The following is a 7,678-nucleotide window of genomic DNA, read 5'->3' on the forward strand; positions in this document are numbered from 1 at the left end:
TGCACTTTAGCCAATGAGTGCTGACTCCTAGGTAACTCCATGGGTGTGAGCATAATGTTATCTATATGGCTCACATTAACTAATACTCTCTTTAAAGGGACAGTCTACACCAGAATTGTTATTGTTTAAAAGGATAGATAATCCCTTTATTACACATTCCCCAGTTTTGCATACTATACTTTTTAGCACTGTGAATAACTTGCATCTAAGCCTCTGCAGACTGCCTCCTTATTTCAGTTCTTTTGACAGACTTGCACTTTAGCCAATGAGTGCTGACTCCTAGGGTGTGAGCATAATGTTATCTATATGGCTCACATTAACTAATACTCTCTAGTTGTGATAAAAATTCAAAATGCATTCAGACAAGAGGCAGCCTTCAGGGGGGAGGAGCTAAGTGCCGTGAGAGGAAGACGTGTTATGTAGGAGCTCCATACTTTGATACTTTAAAAGTTCATTTAATAGACTATAATCAGCTATTTTTTACTAGCTGGTGATATATTTAAGCTACCCGGAGTGCCTACAAGTGGCGGGCTGATACTTTGGAGACCGGAAAATCCCTGTATCCACTCACTTAATACCGGAGACCTCAGAAACGAGCAACAGTGACCGGAGGGTCGGGGATCTGCTCCGGTGACTGACAGGCCATCCGCTACAAGCAATAGAGTTTTGCCCCCAGAACCGGAGCTGAGACAGCGGACACACTGCATCTTTAACCGAGGAGACATAGAGGTGAGCGCGCATACACACTAAGACCTTGCAGTGGGCCCGCATCAAGCCGCGCATCGCAGCAGTTTAACTTTAACAAGTAAAGAGCAGTGCAAAGCTATATAAAAAAAAAAAAAAGAGAACCACCTCAGCTCGGTTAAAGGTTTACAAGAGCCCTCACATGAGTCACAACCACAGAAGTGTAAGGGGCAACTGAATATAATTACTCTAAAGGCGGGAAAAGATGCCATTTTACTTTTAATCATTTACCACTAGCCAGAGGAGCGGCATGGGACTAGAGGCCTAACATCCAGACAGGATTAAAAAGTACTGAGGCGGGGCAGAGCTAACTGCCGAACAGACCAGTCGCCATACCACAGAGCTCCTCCAAAGTTTTATCTAGACACAGTAGAAACCCTGCAGGCCCTTCAGCTTAGAGATCACGCTGGACCTCAGGCCACTGTGTGACCCACGATACAGGTACTTTTCTACATATTACTAAGGGGTCTTGTTCTGCTAAGTCTGTAAGCCCAATCCTCAGACTCTGGACACATACCGCTTCAACTTTAATATAGACCCACGCAAGTTTCCATTAGATTCTGCTCCCCAGCAAGTCTGTTTAGACGTAAGTGAGCAGCCAGCCTTGCCCAATACTCACTTAGGGGACCTCATTGCACATTATAGCAGCGGGCTGGACCCAGCCAATATAGTATTTATTATATTATATAATATATAATACAAAGAAACAGAATCTGTGCCTCACTGACAGTGAGGAAATACATGGCAGTGCTTTAACTGTAGTGGAGACATCCTACAGCACCGAAGTGGACATTTTCCTATGCATTCACTTTGGACTGCTCCTGGGCAGACATATAAAGAACTTAACTTGGTTTCTCGCACAGATCTATTTTTCTAACTGTATGCCTAAACCTGCTGCATCTACAACATTGTCTTTGAGCCTTGTGCCAAAGTGGAGTGTTTCATTTAATTCTGCTTGCTAACACATTTTTTCTTTCCTACAGGTTCCCAGTACAGCTCCACCCATAACTGCCCCCTAGTATTTATTTCCCAGGCCTGTGCCCCTCTTTGAGCAATTGGAGTTATCCCAAGGTCCACAGTCTATTACTGATTGCTTTACAGTTTATTAGAGTCCCTTACTGGTCATTGGCCTGGATCAACACCGCCCTGAGGTCATAGACACTAAACTGATAAATACACTTCTAAGGTATATCCACCTAAGACTCCCCCTTACATAAGTCTGGTACACTTCTCAAGTTACAATAACCACCCGCAGGGCCTATAATTCCCAGTACTGACCTAATATCAATATATATCTCTTACCATCCTTTCTGTACTTTGTCTATAGGGTATATCAGGGCCTTTGCTACCTAGAGCTGATCTAAACTTTAAAGCGTACTGCTGTGTATACTTATTGCTCTGTGTCCTGGTGTTAGTGTTGTAGGTCCCACTACACGGGACGGGCTGCATTGACCCCCCCCGCGCCTCCTCCGCTCCGACCCAGCCTGTCTGGGTTGGTCACCTCCACTCCCTTTTCCCTTCCTATTGGTCGTATCCCCCTCCCCGAGGTATGTGGGGGCTCTTTGGAGTCGTCAATATTGCTGTGGTGTAGTATTATGTGCTAGGTGTCATTCCTCATGAGGACAGTGCGAGCCCCGCTCTTACAATATACCATATATTGCTAATGTCTCACCCAGGTATCAAAATTTAACCTTGCTTTCTCTCTAAGTTTAGCCCAGGGTCTCAACGACCTCTCTGTGGATACGTGGTCAGGGTGGGCCTTGTCTCCATCATACCGACATAATCCTTGGCCTTTTTCCACCATCAATCATGTCACACTCAGCTAGAAAAAACACCAAGACCCAAGCGGCCTCGAAGCAGACTGTCCTAGACCATTTCTCTCAGCCGTGCAAGAAACCTCCCTCTGTGAGCAAGGACATTAGCGACCCAGATTCTCAAGATGAGGGTTCGCAATCAAGTTCTCAGTCTGTTGCACATCTCAACCACTACATCACCGAAAGTACTCTCCAGAAACTCCTCGCAGCTCAGACTAAATCTATCACTACTGAGATCCAGAGAAGTTCGGCCGAACTTAAAAAGGAAATCCAAGAAATAGGAGATAGGGTTGACTCCCTCGAGCGGCAACAAGACGATCTGGCCACAGATAATTCAAACCTTCTGGCCTACGCAGAAAATCTAGCCGAACAAATATCCCAGCTGGAGCTGAAGCTGGCGGATGTGGAAGACAGAGCTAGGTGGAACATCATAAGATTTAGAGGCATACCTGAGACGGTAAACACAGGAGATCTGCAGGAATTCCTAACAGCTTTGTTCACCGCATACCTAGGACCCCTGGAGGGCAACATGCATGCTATGGAGAGGGCCCACAGGGCTCTTCGGCCACGTTCGGTCTCATCAGACAGGCCGATAGATGTGGTCGTCTGCTTTCCCTATTTTACCTTCAAAGACCGGTTGATGCAGGCAGCATACAACAGACCTACTTTGCCTGATAATCTCAAAGACATCCAACTCTTACCCGACCTCTCCTCACATACCTTACAACACCGAAAGCTCTATGCTCCAATTACTACTCAGCTGAGGAAAGCAGGGATCAAATATAGGTGGGGATTCCCCACCAAGCTGATTGTGACTAAGGACAATCAAACCCACACAATCTCTTCACCTTCTATGGGAGGCACTCTACTAGCTAATTGGGGACTCCAAGCTGCCCCCAGCAACCAACAAGAGTCTCGATCCAGATTAAGGGTCACAGCCCCTGAATGGTCTGTCAAAGAACAGAGACCAAAGCGGTCAAAACCGAACCCCCCTGACCACACCCTGAGGCCTCAAGCCTCACCCACTTGAGATTGTCGGTATGCATTTCAATACCACTGCCTGGTTCATGTACTGTGATTTGTTCCCATTCTCAATATTTGTTGTAACTAATTTAAGTTAGAGTTTAAGTTGATATATATGGTAAATCTGCTATTATGTGTTTTCCTTGCAATTGAGCGGGGCTACTTGCACTAGTCCCTTTGTCTTTTAGACACGGTTAACTCCCCCCCCAATTTCTGGTGCCCATCCTAGGGCCCCACATAGGTAGACTACTTCCACTTGCTATCCCTCATCCTTCAACCCCTACTCCAACCAACCTTTGACCCTACCCTTCTCTCCTCCCCCCCTCAGGAATCCTAAATGGCCTCCCTTAGATTCCTCACACATAATGTCAGAGGCCTCAACACTGTAGGCAAGAGATGCCTCCTATCACGTTCCCTCCGCCACCACGGAGCGGACATAGCCTTCCTTCAAGAGACGCACCTCCTAGCGGACTCCTCCCCCCCCCCCACATCTCCAAGGACTTCCCAGTATTTGAGGCGGCTTCCTTCACAAAGAAGGCCAGAGGAGTGGCCGTCCTTATACACAAAAGAGTAGCTTACGAGCCCCTCTTCATTTTCAGAGATCCTCAGGCTAGATATCTCATCCTTATATGTAATTTAGATCATGTCACATACACCCTTGTTTCTGTCTATCTCCCAAACTCACTTCAACCCAGATACCTCAGGAAGGTCCTTCTCCATGTGGAAAAGGTTAAACAAGGCAGAGTTATCCTTGCTGGTGACCTGAACATGGTATGGGATGAGAGGATGGATAGGAAAACAGGCCCCTCTAAGAGACTCCCCTCCAACCACGACCCCACCAGTCGTAGGTTCCGGGAACTCATTTGCCAGTTCACGTATTTTGACATTTGGAGGTCACTACATCCTCTGGATAAAGATTTCACCCACTTTTCCCACCCTCACTCTACACACTCTAGGCTTGATTACTTTTTCTGCCACTCAACTGACCTAGATCTGGTCCGCGCCGTAAATATCCACCTTACCCCGTGGTCAGACCACGACCTTATAACCTTAGACATTGACTCCAGCCATACTACTAAAACCAGAGCCCCTTGGAGACTGCCACATCATCTCCTTTCAGATGTCCCGTTTAGAGAAGAGATTAGGAAAGAGATTTGCTTCACCCTCCAGACCAATGATACCCCAGATGTTAGAGAGAATACTATATGGGGGGCATTTAAGGCTACCCTACGAGGCCTTTTCATCCGTAAGCAGGCTCATCTCAGGAGACAGGCAGGCCTTTCCCTCTCCCAAGCACATAGCAGACTGCGGGTACTAGAAACCAAAAGGCGGACCCCTGATTCGGTAACCCACAAAACTGAGGTGGAAGAGCTTAGGCGGCACATTTGCCAATTAGAATTCCGTAAAACTCAATCCAATCTCCTTCGGCTGAAACACCTCCTATACTCCAAGGGCAATAAAGCAGACTCTTTACTAGCCAATAAAATCAGACAGCGTACAGGTGCCACTCGTATTCATGAAATCAAACAGGGCGGCCGTTCAGTCCGACTTCCTTCCCAGATTGGCCAACAGTTCCATCAGTTCTATTCTGAACTTTACAATTTAGGCAATACAGCGGCAATAGAGAGAGCCCCCTCGGAAAACATAGATTCCTTTCTTCACTCCCTTGAGCTTCCCACCCTCGATGACTCTCATAAAGAGTGCATTGACTCCCCGATTACTAGCCAGGAGGTTAAATTGGTTATTAAAAAACTAAAATCTCTTAAAGCCCCTGGACCGGATGGCTTCACAGCCATTTTCTACAAGACATACCTAACAGAACTCGTCCCTATGCTTACCAGATTTTTCAACAAGGCTATGTCCACAGGGAAATTCAACAGGGAATTCCTTGAGGCCTCCATCATCACCATTCCCAAACCCAATAAAGATCCTACCCTTTGCGCTAGTTACCGACCCATTTCACTCATCAATACCGACGTTAAGATATATGCCAAAATACTGGCTAATAGGCTAGCAAAATTGCTCCCAACATTGATTGACCCAGACCAGGTCGGGTTCATACCAGGGAGAGAAGGCCCAGATAACACCAGGAGGCTCCTCAACATACTCCTAGAGGCCAAGAGACTGAATAGACCACTTGCGGTGCTCTCCCTGGATGCCGAGAAGGCCTTCGACCGCGTCAGATGGGAATATCTCTGGCGGGTCTTAGAGAACTTATAGTTCCCAACGCGTATTATTCTAGCAATCAAAGCCTTATATTCCTCCCCAGTGGCTGTAGTGAGAGGAATGGGGTTTGACCCCACTTCCTTTCCTATATCTAATGGCACCCGTCAGGGTTGCCCCCTTTCCCCGATTTTGTTCACACTGGCCATGGAGCCTCTGGCCGTGGCTATCAGGACAGATAACGAGATCTCGGGAATCACCCTACACGGTACGGTCCATAAAGTAGCCCTATTTGCAGATGATACTACCTTATTCTTTTCCAGACCCTTACGTGAGATACCGAGACTCTTGTCCCTCCTAGAGACATTTAGTTCTTTGTCATACTATAAATTAAATCACTCAAAATCCGAATTATTCACCTCTGGGTTCCCAGAGGAGGTCTCCAAAAACTTATGTAATAAATATAAGTTTATCCCCAGCCATAAGTACGTATCCCATCTCGGTGTTAAATTATCCAATTCTCTACCCCAAATTCTAGAAGATAACCTCAAACCACTTTTGACCGAACTAAGGTTCCTGCCCACACGCTGGAACTTCAAATGTGTATCCTGGTTAGGACTCATAACAGCTCTAAAAATGAGCTATCTCCCTAAACTCACATATGCGCTCCGCTGTCTACCATTAAGAGTTCCTAGAACTCTTTTAGTTCAGTTCCAGAGCGCCTGCACCAAATACATTTGGCAGGGTAAACCTCCTAGAGTTGCTCATAATGTCCTGCAATACCCTAAAATACACGGCGGGGTTGCTTCTCCCTCTATTTTTAGGAATGTGGATGCCGCTATGCTCACTCATATCTCTCAATGGGGTGTCAAGGACTCAGACAGCAAATGGAGGTCTATCGAGCAAGCCTCCCTACCATATAACCTTACGTTGAGAGACCTAATATGGACGCCAACCCATTGCAGAAGGAACCTGAGCGCCTCTAACCCGATTATAAAGGAATGCCTAGCTGCCTGGGACCGCCTAAGGCATAACCCCAAGGTAGCCCCTCATCCTTCCCCAATTACCTCCGTAACTGGCCTTCTGTCCAGTCTACCGGACTCCCACCCGAAAGCTTGGGCTCGGCTGGGTATTATGAAGGTGGGAGACCTATGGTCAACCCCGCCACATACAACTTTTTCCCCCTACACCCAACTCAGTATAACTCCATCTACGCCTTTGTATATGAAATTTGAATACTCCAGAGTTACTAGTTTCTTATTTAGGTGGGGTTTCAAACCATCTCTATCTCGACAGCTTACCAGCTCAGATTGGGCAAACCAATGTCCTTACACTACTCCCTTATGGAAGGCGCTGCCCCAGTTGACAAAGCCCAGCATATCCTGAAATGGGAACGGAAGTTAGACTTTACGAAACCCTCTTTAGAGTGGCAACGCACGCTCCTTTTCACAAAGAAAACCCTTCATTGCATCACCATCCTTGAAACCTACATTAAAGTGCTCACTCACTGGTATTATGTCCCAGCTAGGCTTGCGAAAATCTTTCCAGAGGCCTCCCCCACTTGTTGGAGAGACTGCCCGCACATAGGAGATATGATCCACATCTGGTGGAGTTGTCCCAGACTTAAACCTCTCTGGAACAAATGTTTCTCCACACTAACCAGTTTTGGTATTAACCTACCCAGAACTCCCGAGACGGCCCTGTTTCACTTAGGTGTTTGTAAATTACCCAAACATTATGGTGCACTTTGTATCTACCTTCTATCAGCAGTTAAACTTAATATGGCGAGATCTTGGAAAAGATCCTTCCCCCCAGCCTGGTCGGATAATTTATCCACCATGGCATATATGTACTCTATAGAGAAGAGTATCTACTACGCCTCGGGTAGGACTGATTTCTTTGAACTGATCTGGGCCGATTGGAAAATCAGATTT

This window comes from Bombina bombina, chromosome 1 (assembly GCF_027579735.1).
Source record: "Bombina bombina isolate aBomBom1 chromosome 1, aBomBom1.pri, whole genome shotgun sequence".
Classification (NCBI taxonomy): domain Eukaryota; kingdom Metazoa; phylum Chordata; class Amphibia; order Anura; family Bombinatoridae; genus Bombina; species Bombina bombina.